The following is a 16,012-nucleotide window of genomic DNA, read 5'->3' on the forward strand; positions in this document are numbered from 1 at the left end:
GAAATGACCACCAGGGGGCGCTGGAGAGTGTCAGCAGGTTTTGTTTTTTGTTTTTTTACTAAAAGTACTCAGCAGGATTTAAACTGGGACAACCAAAACCAGTTTTTGTTTGTTTTGTTTTTGTACCAGTTTTTACTGCTGGAAACGTCTGTTACAGCAGGATTGTCTGTTGGCGGGGCAGCGGGAGTCAAATGTTTCAATGGTGAGATTTCATTTTGCCAACTTGTTTCTTTTTAAGATGCATGTTTTGTTTTAAATGACATTCCTGTTTTGTTTTTGTTTGCCAATTAAAACTGCACTGGTTGAGAGAGTTCAAATCCTTCAGTTCAGCTGAGAGTGGATTTATTCCAGTTGTGCAGAATGAGAAGTGAACTCATCGCTGCTGTGACATCACAGAGTAGCGAGTCCAAATGTCATGTGACTGGTGAAACCAGACAACTTCCAAAATTTGAAAATCTCCTCTGCCAATCAGCTCATTTGTGTGTGTGTGTGTGTGGTTTTGTTTTGTTTTTTTATGGGGTCTGTTTCGAAGGGGGAAAAGGCAGGTAAAACAAAAATATCTAATTTTTAAAGGAATATTCTAAAAGTTTTAAGAGGTCAATGTTCAGAAAGTTTACTTGTAAATGTGACTAATAAAAGTCGTTTAATTGTATTTTCTCACAGCATGTTTTTGTCTTTATTACAGCTTTATAGAATCTTTGAAAAAAAAAATACTCAAAATCACTATACGAGGTCTATTAGATAAGAAACCGACACTTTTTTTTTTAAAACTATATGATTTGAATGACGTGCGATTACACCAATCACGCTGGAACCCTCGTGCGCATGCGTGAGTTTTTTCATGCGTGTCGGTGATGTCATTTCCCTGTGGGCAGGCCTTGAGATTCGTACAGCATTTGAGGCATTCTGATGGCATTTGAGGGGCAGTTCAAATGATCCGCCATGTCAGATCCTGGCCGAATGTCCCGACTGTGCCTGAACGCACCACGAGTGCTGCAGAATTATATTTCCTCCACCCACGATCAGACCTTACTCATACGGCAGTGTAAGTGCATTCGTCACATTCTCACTGCATTCTGAAAGCTGTCTGGTAATCCTAATGTCTTCCACCTACATTTGTACCGCGTTGGGGGTTTAATGAGCACGGCATGTGCACGACTCACTCGGGGCAGGTCACGGCGCAGCCTGAGTAGTGGGACAGCTGTCTGCTGCAATTTTTATTCCCTTCCAGATGTGGCCGAATTGTGGCTTTTTTGACATTCTGCCCAGGTTGGTCTTGATTCTTGCTAAGTGTGACGGTGCCTTAATGTTAACGCTGATCATTCCGGGAGCTAAGAGGCTTTAACACACTGTCTTTGTAACATCATCTCTCTACACAAAGAGAAGAGATTAAAAATAATTGAGGACTGACCCGTTAGCAATGGGACATCTGCTCCGAATCTATTATAATGATAACATTTCCATTTTCTCATCAGGTCCGATTCTTTCCGTAACTTTGTTGACTCATGCCTACAGAAGATTCCCCAAGACCGGCCTACCTCGGACGTGCTGCTTAATGTGAGTCCATGGGAACCTTGAGTCAGATGTTTCCAGTTTGTGACATTGTTGTGTATTCAGCCCTGCCAACTTGTATGCATTTTAACATCAGAGTGCGCTGGTATGATTGTCATTCAAAACCTCAAGTTCAACTTTGTGCCATGGACTGTGACTGCCAAAAAGCAAAGAGTTTCATCAATCACAGTGCCGTATTGTGGCAAGAAAGTGGCAAGCCGTGTGTGGAGCTCCGCACTCTGCAACAGAGTCTGGTAGCAGTGGCAGCAAGCCGCCGTGGAGTGGCTTTCTGTCCTTTCCGTGCATTTTATGACAAATATCTGGGATAATACGGCTTGTTGTGCAGTTAGTTGCATGAAAGGACCATCTAAGAAGTCTGTGTTGTAGCTTCCACTGAATGAAATGTTTTTTTGTTGTTTGACTTATGTTAGCACTGTTAGCCTGTATCGTGTAGCTTGTTGATATTAGCTCATTGTTACCCCATGGAGGCAATAAGCCTCACATAATTTTTTAATATCCACACAAAGCCTCTGTCATGAAACTGTCACCCAGTGTGCAAAAATGTATTATTTAACACTCGACCAACCTAGCCTGTTGTTTGTTTGGCTAAGAAAAGCTACATCTCCCTTCTGAGACTAAAAGCTTCAAAATGCAACTGTGCTAACTGTTAACTTGTTTGTTAGTGTCAGACTTTTTTCTGGCGAGATAGTAAAATATGACTTTTTTTCCCCAAACAGAGGAAAAATGTTTTATTTCTTGCTATTATTTTCTCTTCTTGCTTTACAAAGTAAAACATAATCTACAGTGGTGTAAAAATTTGTTTGCCCCATTGAGCTTTACATGTTAGAAATTTTTTAGGACATCAAAAAAAAAAAAAAATCAGGCTTTGTATATTCAACTTTCTAAAATTATATCCTTTAAACTCAGAGTGAAAAGTAATCTCTGCATCATGAAAGAAACAAAAATACTTTTCATAAGCACTGTATCAGAGTGGAAAAGAAATGGACCTACTCTGTGGATCTGTGGGTTCAGATCTCTTCATGCTCCCAGTCTGTAATCCTGGACATTCAGTGCTTCATCTACATTGTCTCCATACAGCTGTCAGTGGGTATTGGCCGTGGCGGAGGACACTGTGGCTGTGGTCGTTTCACTTATTTTCCTCTTCTGTAGCATCGTTTTTTGTGCCGTGAGCGTCCACTGACTGTGATCATGGACCTGATTGCTCGCACCAAGGACGCAGTACGAGAGCTGGACAACCTACAGTATCGCAAGATGAAGAAGATCCTCTTCCAGGAGACCCCAGAACGGCCCTGTGTCTGAGGGAGGAGAGGATGAGGAGGTGAGTGATCAGTGGAGGAAACAGAAAAGAAGTTTTAGAGTCTGATTGTATGATAAGTTCTAGGCGAAGGAAAAAGATTTAAGTGGCAGGTTTGAGGATTTATTGGAAAAACAGAACAAAGAACTCAGCTGTGAACATAAAAAAAAATACTTACTGGTATGTGTGTAAAGATTTGATCCTTTATTGCCACGGCAGCATTTTCTGTTCACTTTTTTTTTTAAATTTTGTTACGTCTGCCAAGGACGTAATAAAATCACCAGGGTTTATTTGTCTATCTGACTGTTAGTAGGATTATGTCAAAACAACTGCACGGATTTTGACGGAATTTTCACGACACATAGATATTAGGCCAAGGAAGAACAATTAAATTTTGGAGTTGATCCAGATCTCGATTCTGGATCAAGTTTCCCTTTATATGCTTTGAAGTATTACTGCTAGCAAGATTACGTCAAAACTACTGCACGGCTTTTGACTAAATTTTTAACACAGATACATATTAGGCCATGGAAGACTCCATTAAATTTTGGAGGTGATTTGGATCCGGATCCAAATTCTGGATCAGGTTTCACTTTATATAATCTTTGAAGGATTATGTCAAGACTACTTCACAGATTCTCACCAAATTTTCATCACGGATACATATTAGGGCATGGAAGACTCCATTAAATTTTGGAGGTGATCTGGATCTGAATCCAGAGTCTGGATCAAGATTTCCCTTTATAGGCTTTGAAGGATTTCTTCAAAACTACTCCACAGATTCTCACCAAATTTGCACCACAGATGGACATTAGTGCATGGAAAACTTCATTAAATTTTGGAGATGATCTGGATCCGGATTGGCAGACGTTAGTAATCTCTGATTGGTCTTGTTTTATAGATTTGGCAGTATCAACACAGTCAGTTTGCAGTTGTTTTCAAAGTATCAGTAATGGAATCAAGTTTTAATAGGTGCAGGAAAAAGATCTAAACTATTAGTTGCTTATAGGTTTTAAGTTATTGATTTTTACGGTAACATTCACTTTGAGTACCCCTCTACTTTGTTTGCCAGGAGTCTTTAATATATTGTAATTTATTTCATATTGCTGGATTAAGCTTTGTCGGTTTTAGACAGTTGATGCACTGACTGCAATTCAAGTTTAAAATGTTTTAAATCACTTACAAAATTTTAAATAATGTCTTGCTTTTTTGTATTATCCTAGTCAAGAGATTTGTCTTTCTGTGATTACTTGTACTTTTCATTTCACATTTTCCAATAAATTAATTTACTTATACACTGCTGATCTTATGAATTGTTTATTACTTTGAGGGTGATTCCTTTTGCTTTTTTTTGTAATTCTAAACCTTAATCAAAATTTGGAGGGTTATATGAGAATCACAGTCTCTTTCCATGAATCATTTTAGCATAACTCCTCTCTTTAGTAAATTTAAATGAAACGTCACGGGTCTAAAGCTTAAAGTGGAGGATTTTCCTTCACCAAAACATTAAATCGAGGCTTACGTTTCAGATGTACCTTCTGGCAAATTGTAGCTCAACTTTCAGGTTCTTTTTAAGAAAACCCTCCTCTGTACGACTTCATCATGAAGCTGTATAACTGGGTATACAAAATGCAAAACATGCACAATTTCTCCAATCACAGCCACAGAAGCCTGTAACTTCTTCTGGGTTGTCTTGGTGTCTTGGTGGCTTTCCTCACTTTTCTCCTTGCACAGTCACTCAGTTTTTAAGAACTGTCTCCTCCACACAGATTTACCATAGAGTGCCATATTGTTTGTATTTCTTCATAACTGATGTAAATAAAGTTCAAGACATATTCAGTGACTTGGAAATGTTCATGTATCCATCTTGTCTGAAGAAAACTGGCAATTAAATTAATCCTTTACAGTATTAACCAAAGGCGCTGATTACTTATAGAACTCATCATCTTGGCTTTTCTATTTTTAATTAATTTATATCAAGTTGTAGAAATTTACTTTCAGTTTGAGTCTAAAGAAGATAATTTAGAAATTTTATATCGAGAAGCCTGAATTACTTTTTGTATTTGAAATGCCAGAAACAAATTAAAATGTGTGAAATACCGAGGGGTATGAATACTTGGCCAAGCTACTGTATAACTAGAGGTAAAAGATCACATATCCTAACTCTTCATTTTAAAAACTGATAATCATTTTCCTCTTGTGAAGGAAGTGGAGCCATATTGCTGCAGACCGGAACGGTCAACAGCATGGAGAGTTCCCAGTGGTGTGCCCAGTATGTCCATCTCAGCCAGTTCTCAGAGCAGTTCAGTCAACAGCTAGCCGACGCCCTGACGACAGCAGCACAGAGATGGCCATGATGCAGGAGGGGGCACACAGTCACCTCCAACAGCTCCTCATCCACCGGCCACGGTAAAACCTCGCTGTAGTCTTTCTACATCCCTTTCTGTACCACAAATCATAACGGACATGTCTTCAACAGACATACAGAAACGCTTGATTTTTGGCCACTGCACATAACAATAGAAGCAAACCTGGGCATGCTGGCATGTCGACCTGGAGCCTTCAGCATGGTTCAGCAGCATCAGAGAGCCTTTGTGTTGTTAAATACACTGTAGGTTCAGCAACATCTTGTGGTCATCAGTGGAGTCTGTGGTTTAGATTTGTTAGTTTTTACAAACGAGAAGATCCATGAAAAATCCGTTATGGAGTGACTGTAGTTATCCTTTGACGAAGGAAGCACGATTTTTAAAGTCTTTTCACAATCTGCAAATATAACCTCAACTTGTTGTGAGTCATAATGTCAATGTGGTTGATGGCTCCATGTGGTCTAAGTAGCGGCGCATCATCGCATGCCTGCCTGTATGTTTGTCACAGAGCAGTGGTGTGAGTCTTAAATCTGGCTGCGGTTAAAAACCCCAGCTATTTCTTATAAAGGACAAGGGACTGTTCAAGAATCTGACCTTGTTTGTACTGTCCCTTCTTCTCAGGGTCAGGACAACATCTACGATGACCCCTACCAGCCAGAGATGGACCAGTCTCAAGCTCCTTCTGCTGGCCGTCGACGAGCCTACTATCGCAACCGTGACCACTTTGCCACCATAAGAACCGCTTCCTTGGTGAGTTGTTCTTGGTTTAACTGAGCTGGATGTGCCCTCCAGACAGCCAGGCTGTTCTACAACATGTCTGCTCAAACATCTTTTATTGTTTTTTGATTTCTGAACTTTCATCAGTGTCAGATGTAATCTGACAGCACTTTATAGAGATTTCTTGAGTTGTAAACAAAGAAAACACAGCTTTTGAAACCTTCTGTAAATACCATGATAATAAATTGAGAGATTCCCACATTAGCTTTTACTGGCTAGCATTACCAGTTCCTCTTCACATCTGCAAGGTGACGCGTCAGATCAGGAACACGAGCAGGGTTCAGCACTGCGAGAGCAGATGTCCGGATACAAACGCATGAGGCGGCAGCACCAGAAGCAGCTGATGGGTCTGGAGAACAAGCTGAAGGCGGAAATGGATGAACACCAGCTGAAGCTTGATAAGGAGCTGGAGAACCAGAGGAACAACTTCTCCACTGAGGCAGACAAGTTAGCCAGAAGCACCAGACCATCCTGGATAAAGAGGTGAGACTGCTAGTCTGAGCTGTGTGTGTGTGTGCAAGTGGTGTGCATATGTGTGTGCACGCGTGTGACTGTCTGCTCATAAGCCAAACCCTGGGACATCCTGATTTGGTTTAATTGTTGTGTATTCAGATGAATCTTTCTTCATACCAAAATTTGAGGCCAGATGTCGTCACAAAGATCCCAACACTGCAACCATGATGAGCAGTTTTTAGTTTTCTCATCTTATACACTTTAAAAAGTTATGTTTATTCAGGGACATCACATTACCCTGAGAGTCAGGCGTAAAAAACGACCTGCCATAAATGTTGTGTATCTGGTATGTTTCGGTACACGTGTCCAAACCTTTTGATTAGTACTGTATTTGACTCATGCAAAAGTGCCCCAAACACAAGCAGCCAGAGCTGCTTATGTGATGTCATTAATAATTAATCCCTCACTGTCAGTCTTTTACCATTATTAAAGAAAATTAACATGTAGTTTGTCCTTGTCAGTGTGGCAGGAAAAGTTTTACCTTTCAGTGGCAGGTGTCATCACATTGTGTGGGCGCTGCTCTCACAGTCAGCGATGGCAGAATTTTCAGCATCCTCTCATTGAAAACGGTGGAACATCCAGTTTTACTCTCTGCTGCACCCGCTGGCATGTCAATGCAGCATTTGAGAGAATGGTACTTTACATGGAAATCTGTTGGGAATCTTGTATTTCCACAGTGTGTATGTTTGTCATCTGTAATTCAACATTAAAGTCCTTGATGTCACGTGTGTGTGTGTGTGTGCGTGCGCGCAGTTGAAAGCTGCTCTCGCAGAGGAGAAGAAGTTCCAGCAGCATATTTTGGGCCTGCAGAAGAAAGAACTGACCAGTTTACTGGAATCACAGAAGCGACAGTATCGCCAGCGCAAAGAACAGCTCAAAGAGGTGATTAGAGATCGTTTACTCCTTCGATCTTTTGATATGCTAGCTGGGCAGCATTTACATTCTAAATGATTTGTACAGAGGTCGGCACAGTAAACTTAGATTAGGTAAAGAGTTTACTTTGCTTGGTACTCGTCCACTTGTTGGAAACGCTGACAAACTGAAGAATGTAAACCTGTTTAAACATGACTCCCCAGAATTAATTCCTTTCCAGAGTCCTCATATAGACCGTGTTAATAGGATTTTTTAAATGCAATGAGGAAATGCAAAAATAAAATTGAAGTTTGACCTATTTATCATTGGTGATTCTTCAAGGTGTCATCACCTTTTAATTTTCCTCAAAATTGGCTAACTTTGTTTTTAAATCTTGTTACTCTAAAGTACAGTAAATTTATTTCTGTGGTAAAAATTTATTAATTGCAGCTAATTTTATTGTCCAAGGGCAGAGCGAAATTCAAACACAGGTTTACATTGGTAGGCCAGCTAGAAGCTGTAAAGATCTAATTATTAAATTTGTGTACGTTGATGACAATAAGAGGTCAAATAAGATATTCTTAGTGTAAATGTACAGCCTTGTTTTCCATTTAGAATGATGATTTTTGTGACTGTTAATTGAGTGGGCAAAGGAAGAGCCCACTGCACTTTGGAGCAGGTCTGGATAATGGAGTGGGTAACCAGGAATAGTTTTTGTCTGTTCAAAAAATAAAAAGACAAATTGCTCACAGTGAAATTTGTCCAAGAAGCTTTCTGTGGGTAAAGGAGGTTAGATTTTTATTTTTAACCATAATCATTTTTTTTTCCTTCATATTTTTAAAGTGTCCTCAGCTTGCTTCATGTAATTTGAATTTCTAAGACTGTTTCTTCGTGTCCGATGTTGATGTTCTGTGATTAATTGTTGCAGAATTGTCTGATTGCACGGTGGCATTTCAAAAGTGTGTATGTGTGTGTGTGATGTTTGGGCTGTTGTTCCTCGTTCAACAGGAGCTGAGCGAGAACCAGTCGACGCCGAAGCGTGAGAAGCAAGAGTGGTTAATCCATCAGAAGGAGTGTCTGCAGCAGTTGCAGGCAGAGGAGGAGTCCAGCCTCCTGCGGCGGCAGCGGCAGTACTACGAGCTGCAGTGCCGCCAGTACAAGAGGAAGATGCTGCTGGCTCGCCACAATCTGGAGCAGGATCTGCTCAGAGAGGTCAGAATAAATCAGACGCTACCACCAGTGTCATAGCACAAACAGAGCGCACCTCCATCGCTTCCATCAGTACAGCAAACAATCCTGTGTGCTATCATCTCTCCACCTTGTCCTTAGTATATTATATTAAGTCACTTTTTTTCTAGTTTGAGAGGTCCTGCGACTTATATTCAGCGCAACTTGTATACAGAAAAATTCAGCTTTTTTTTTTATTAATTGAACTATTTGTATTGGACTTTTGACATGGAATCAGGAATCAATTTGCTCAACAAAAGAAACTCCAGTAATAAAACTACACCAAACAATGCAGGAAAATCCCAACTTAAAGAGCTGATTAAATTCTTTTTTGTCTTTGTTGCTGAAGTTCTTTTGACACACACCAATTGGTAAGAGCTCCCTTCAAAAAAAAAGCACTGTTCAGTTCTCAATCTGTGTCCATCTGATGATTTATACTCTGGTGTGATGTTTGACATTATATCCAATGTTTCCTCTTATGAACAATCAAAAAAGAATACTTTTGAAAGACATACTTCACAGATGAATCCGAGACTCGTGTTTCCCCTGTGCAGTCTGGCAAACTGCAGTGGAAATTTCACATCTTGTTTTTAACAGGGCTGTCTGCTGATCAGAAGGATTTAACTGCATATGTGCTTTGTGATTAATTAATCTGAATAAATTGCATACATAAGTACTAGCTGTGGAAAACAATCTAGGAGGGGTGATTGAGAGTTTTGAACCTGATGCAGAAAAAGTAGGTGTGGTTCTTCATCGTTTGCAGTCTGAGAAACCAACATTTCTTGAATATGTGAAGTTTTTGCTCTTACTGGATGTAATGTTAAGAAGTGTTGGTTTCTCATACTGCAGTAGATGGAGAAACACGCCCTACTTTTTCTGGATCAGAATCAAAACTTCTCAGTCACCCCTGTATCACAGGTAGATTTACTTTTTTCCTTTTTTTTTTTTTTTGGTGGCCTCAGATGTTCTGCTATCACTTAGCACTTAGCTTGCTGATAACTCCTTCGCATTGAGGTGATATTTCAGTCTTGAAGAACACAGATGGTAGGAAAATTTGTTAGGCCAGTCTTATAAATGGACCTTTATTGTTCCCCAGTAGCGTCTCCCCCATCATTTTTTATGTTATTTTATTTACTCTCACGCACTCACTCATCTTTAACCGTTTATCAGGGATTGGGTCGCTGAGGCAAGAGCTCTAGCAGGAGACCCCAGACTTCCCTTTCCTGAGCCACATTGACCACCTCCAACTCGTGGATCCCGAGGTGTTCCCAGGCCAGTGTGGAGATGTAATCTCTTCACCTAGTCCTGGGTCTTACCTGGGGTCTTCTCCCAGATGGACGTGCCTGGAACACCTCCCTAGGGAGGCACCCAGGGGGCATCCTTACCAGATGCAGTTGCTCTACTCCGAGCTCCCCACGGATGACCAAACTTCTCACCTTATCTCTAAGGGAGACACCAGCCACCCTCCTAAGGAAGCCCATTTCGGCCATTTGTATCCATGATCTAGCTCTTTCGGTCATGACCCAACCCTCATGACCATAGGTGAGAGTAGGAATGAAGATTGATCAGTAGATCGAGAGGTTCGGCTCCCTTTTCGTCACAACAGTACGGCAGAACGAATGCAGTACTGCCCCTGCTGCACTGATTCTCCGGCAATCTCAGGCTCCATTGTTCCCTCACTCGTGAACAAGACCCTGAGGTACTTGAACTCCTTCACTTGTGGCAAGACCGCATTCCCTACGTGGAGTAGACAATCCATCAGTTTCCTGCTGAGAACCATAGCTTCAGATTTAGAGGTGCTGATCCTCATCCTAGCCACTTCACACTCGGCTACGAATCGATCCAGTGAGTGTTGGAGGTCACTACATCCAGGCCTGGCTCCAGACGGGGGCCCCAGGCTTCTTCCGGGCCGGGTCACATTTCCTCTGCCTTGTTCTGTCATGGTGTCTTGTGAACCATTCTTAGTCTGGCCTCTCGCCTGAGACCAATTGCCATGGAAGACTCTACCAGGAGCACAAAGGCTCCAGACAACACAGCTCTCAGGTTCATAGCAGCACACGGACCTCTCCACCACGATAAGGTGATGGTTCCTGGAGAGGTTATTTTATTTTGAAAGAACAAATGATACCCAGAGTAATTCTCCATTTCGAAGTGCAAAAGTAACTATAGTGGCACATGACAAAATAAAACAAAAAACAAAATGTCCTTTTTGCTGATCAACCACAAAGCTGTAACTGGCAGATCTACACACAAATGTTGCCACTTGTTCAGTTTCTTAAATCGTATCCACAGAAGCTTATAACTTCCTCAGGAATTTTCCCACAACTTTCTGCTCTGTTTATGATTGTGTTTTTTTTTATTTATAGCCTGTTCCGACTGTCTATTACTGATTTAAATCAACTCCAGGAATGATTCAGAAACGTTTTTTGGTCTGTCCCAAGTTTCAGTCTCCATTTTCAGTATCGCCTTTGTAAAGTATTTATCTGTGATTGTTCAGAAGAAAAAACATTTATGCGGCGTTAACACCGCATGATACGCAATGCCACAAATGCGTGTCTCTCGCCTGGTGATGGACACGCCACCATCACCCGGTGTGTCGCTCTGCTTTCGCTGCAAAAATTCACCCCAATGCGTCATCATATAGGAGGAACTTCCATTCCACTCGCTGGGTCCGGTTGTCAGTCAAGTTAACATGGCAGACCTTGATCACACGGAGCGAGTTGCTGTGCTCTATTTGTTGTGGAAAGCTGACAAACGTCGCCAGCGGCGCTATCCCTGGGTTCACAACATCCTCATGAGACGTTCCCAATTTGGGAAGTTTCATTATTTGCTGCAGGAGCTGCGTCTGGATGACGGACGCTTTCAGCGGTACTTCTGCCTCTCCAGGACCCAGTTTGAGGACCTCCTGTCCCGTTCGCGCGTGCACATGTGAACAATTAAAAAAATAAAATAACTGGCTGCCACTGCAGTTCCTCGCTCTCCTCTCCAACTCTGTCATAATTGTGTTATAAGCCAGTCACCATCTGTTTTATTTTACATCTGTGTAGTTAATAAAATTATCTTCATGGACAAGTCGTTCACGTGCGCACGTGAAAAAAAAAACTGGCTGCTGCTCGCTCTCCCTCAAACCCTGTCATAATTGTGAAATAAAGGACAAAAGGGACATAAGTCCTGCTCACAGGCTGGCTGCCAGAGACAGGACATGTCCACATCAAGTATAAACTCCAGACATCTCCACGTCACTACATATCCAGTCCATGATTGGTTATCTCGATGCGGCAAGACAAAAAAGTTCAGATTTTTCAACTTGGGGAGGAGGGCGCAATACCGCGACACAAACGTGCCAATTGCTCAAAATCACTTCAATCGCGTCGCTTCATTCACGTCCACCGCGTCGCATTGCGTAGCTTGAACTTTTGTGGCGCCACAACGCGTCCTTCCATAGGGATTACATGGCAACCTGTTGCCGCCATCGGTCGCATGTCGTCCAGTGTGAACACGGCATTAGACATGATGCAGTTATTGAGAGAGGGGCAGTAAGGGGAGAATTTCCTTTATTATTACTTGGCTCACTGTTGCTGTCCTTCTGGTTTTTTCCTGACTTCTGTCTGACCAGGATCTGAATAAGAAGCAAACTCAGAAGGATCTGGAGTGTGCCATGCTCCTGCGGCACCATGAGTCCACCCAGGAGCTGGAATTCAGGCAGCTGAGTTCTGTGCAGAGAACCCGTGTTGACTTAATCCGGACGCAGCATCAGACCGAGCTGACCAACCAGATGGAGTACAATAAGCGACGTGAACAAGAACTGCGGCAGAAACACGCCATGGAGGTCCGACAGCAGCCCAAGAGTCTCAAGGTACTTAGTAGTAAAACCAGGTCTGGATGGGTTTGTGACAAAATCTGAAATGAAAATAACCAGGTTTCCCCACTATCATCAGTCAAACATAATTTGGGTTTGGAACACCTGGGATTCATTATCAGTTTCTCAGTCATGTAAAGTAAGAGTGAGCTGGATTTCTAATCTGGAACAAAAATCACTTAAGGGCTTTTAGAAGTGACAGAAATATGTGTTTGGTGTTGTAGAACAGTTTAATATTATGTAATTATTATTTGTTTTTTGTTAAATGCAGCAGTGTTGTACAGTTTGACGCCGTTTTTCTTCTTCTGTGCCTCCATGGGCTGTCAGCAAGTTCCCGCTGCTGCTGGAGAACCTTTGTTACCAGAATTAATCTGAACAGGTTGCAGAGTCAGGACTCAGGTGGTCCGCATGAAAACAAACGTCTCATTATTTATTTTGATTATTCTAGTCCAAAGAGCTGCAGATCAAGCGTCAATTCCAGGAGACCTGTAAGATCCAAACCCGGCAGTACAAAGCACTTCGGAACCACTTGCTGGAGAGCACGCCGAAATCTGACCACAAGGTGGTCCTCAAACGCCTCAAAGAGGAGCAAACACGTAAGCTGGCCATCCTGGCCGAGCAGTACGACCACTCCGTCAACGACATGCTGTCCACACAGGCTGTGAGTAAGGCAAGGAATCCTCCGCCCACCTTTTACACAGCACTCATTGCACTCTCAAATCTCTGTCTGCACTTCACAAGCATCCACCTGTGCCAACACCTGCAGTGCATCCAGAAGGTATTCACAGTGCTTCACTTTTTCCACATTTTGTTTTGTTAGAGCCTTATTCCATAATTCTGCTCACAATACCCCATAATGATAACATGAAAAAAAGCTTCTTTTCTTTTTTTGCAAACTTATTAAAAAAAAAAAAAAAAAAAAGAAATCACATGTACATAAGTATTCTTACCTTTTGCTCTATACTTTGTTGATGCACTTTTGGCAGCAATTACAGCACAAGTCTTCTTGAATATGATGCCACAAGCTTGGCGCACCTATCTTTCAGCAGTTTTGCCCATTCCTCTTTGCGGCACCTCGGGTTGGATGGGGAGCCATTTTCAGATCTCACATCAGTATTATTCACCTTGGGGAAACAAAGATCTGATGTGGTGCATGCGCGCTGAGCACACTGCAAGCATTTCCTGTGATAATACTTTTCAAGAGCAGAAGCATCTCCAGTACCCACTAGGTCTGACACACATGAAAATTCAGTAAGGTATGTCTTCTACAATATATTCCATTTCTAAGGTAGAACTCTACTAGTGTATACTAAGGTATATCTAAAAAAGGAAGAGGAGAATAAACTAGAGACAATTCCTTTGACTTCATGCTTGGTTTGTGCTCTGATGTGTACTGTGAACTGTGGGACCTTCTATGTAGACAGGTGTGTGCCTTTCCCAATTTGTGTCCAATCAATTGAATTTACCACAGGTGGACTCCAGTTAAGCTGTAGAAACATTTCAAGGATGTTCAGTGGAAAGCGGATGCACCTCCCCCCACCCACTCCTGAGCGCGGTCCCTGGCATTGTGGGGACGAGCTTCATGGCAAAGGCTGTGAATACTCATGTACATGTGATTTCTTCAGTTTTTTTTTGTTTTGTTTTTTTTTATAAATTTGCCAAAAACAACAAACAAAACACGTTTTTTTTCATGTTGTCATTATGGGGCATTGTGTGGAGAATTTGATGGGGGGAAAAAATGAATTTCATCCATTTTGGAATAAGGCTGTAACAAAACAAAATATGGATAAAGTGAAGCGCTGTGAATACTTTCTGGATGCACCGTATGCAACGAAGCATTGCTCCTCCTACTGGTACTTTGACCTGATACCGCTCTTCACTTCCTGTTTGTTGTCACAGCTGCGACTGGATGAAACTCAGGAGGCCGAGTACCAAGTGCTACGGATGCAGCTTCAGCAGGAGCTGAGCTTCTGAATGCTTACCAGAGTAAGATCAAGATACACACGGACACACAACATGAACGTGAGGTGAAGGACCTGGAGCAGAGGGTGTCCATCGTAGAGCACTGCTGGAACAAAGGGTAAGTCCACGTCTATCTGCTGAACAGATTAAGCTTTTGCGATGCCAGACAGCCGCATTACAAACATCATAGTCAACGATTTAAAGACCTTATCATCGAATTACATTACAACACAACAGCCCAGTCAAGTACATGTTTAAAGTCTATTTCATTTCAAAGTATCACTGAGAAATGTCTATCACAGCCACAGGAGCCATCACTACTTCAGTTTTTTGGGTGTTTTGGTGGCTTTCCCTCACTGGCCTCCATCTTGCACTGTCAGTGTTTTGAGACTTGCCTCCTCCAGACATATTGACCGTACAAGCACCAGACTGTTTGTGTTCTTGATTGATGAAAATGAAATCCAAGAAAGGTTCATGTGTCCCAACGGAAATGAAAAAAGCAAAATTCCAGAAATTGTTACTGTTCAAATACTTATGTACGTGACTGTGTTCAGACACTCAAACCCAGATGCACCTTCCAAACATGACGAACACTGCAGTGAAGTCGCACCTGCTCCTTCTGAACACCAACATAATAAATGTCCGTGTCCTCTGCTTTCAGATTGAGGAGGAGATGCTCTCTCTGCAGAACGAACGCTCGGAGCGAATCCGGACTTTGCTCGAGCGCCAGGCTCAGAGATCGAAGCCTTTGACTCAGAGAGCATGCGGCTTGGCTTCAGTAACATGGCGCTAACCGGCATCCCAGCTGAGGCTTTTAACCAGGGCTACCCGACCCCCAGTCCTTCCTCTGGGTCCAGCGGCTGGCCGTCACGCCCCGTTCCCCGCTCAGGTAGCCATTGGAGCCACAGCGTACAGAACTCCGTTACCACACCATCTTGGCGCAGTCAGAACCACAGCGGGGCAGGCAGCTTCAGCCGGGGCCGAATCCATCACCTCATCTCACGGCCTCGGGAGGGACAACGCTGAACAAAAGCACCAGAGGTCACTCCTCCACCTCATCCTCCCATCACCACCACACTACCTCCCTCAGCACTACCAACACCACCAGAGCACGCCGCAGCTGTACCCAGCGACAGCCCACGACCGCAATGCCAGGGACCGCGCTCGGGAGTGGGTTGGTGAGGGAACCACTACTCCCATCATTCCCAGGGTCGCCACCACCTCTCGTCCCACGCGTCCTCACAGTCTCTGGCACTTCTGCCCACCGCCGCCTCTCCGCCACCTATCTCCCTGTCCTCCTCGTCCCCTCCCTCTTCAGCCTCTTCTACCTCCTCATCGCAAGGTGGCTACGGAGGACACAGCCTGGGCGTCAGGGGTCCCAGTCTGATGGCCCTTCGGAACAGCCCCCAGCCCCTGCGGAGGACGGCCTCCGGGGGGCCAGTTGTGCGGGAGTGAAGGAGGGCTCAGTCGGAGCACATCAGTAACTTCCCACATTTCTAACGGCTCGCACCTCTCCTACTCATGAAGCGGCTGCAGCTTTCTCTGAAAACGAACCGGAAACTCACAACAGAAGTAAAAGTCGACCTGTTT

The 16,012-nt window shown here is 43.0% G+C and overlaps 1 pseudogene; it reads left to right on the forward strand.

The window, feature by feature from the left end:
- The first annotated feature begins 942 nt into the window (after positions 1-942).
- On the forward strand, positions 943-16,012 carry LOC117528758 (annotated as a pseudogene).

Source organism: Thalassophryne amazonica, chromosome 16 (assembly GCF_902500255.1).
Source record: "Thalassophryne amazonica chromosome 16, fThaAma1.1, whole genome shotgun sequence".
NCBI classification, from domain to species: domain Eukaryota; kingdom Metazoa; phylum Chordata; class Actinopteri; order Batrachoidiformes; family Batrachoididae; genus Thalassophryne; species Thalassophryne amazonica.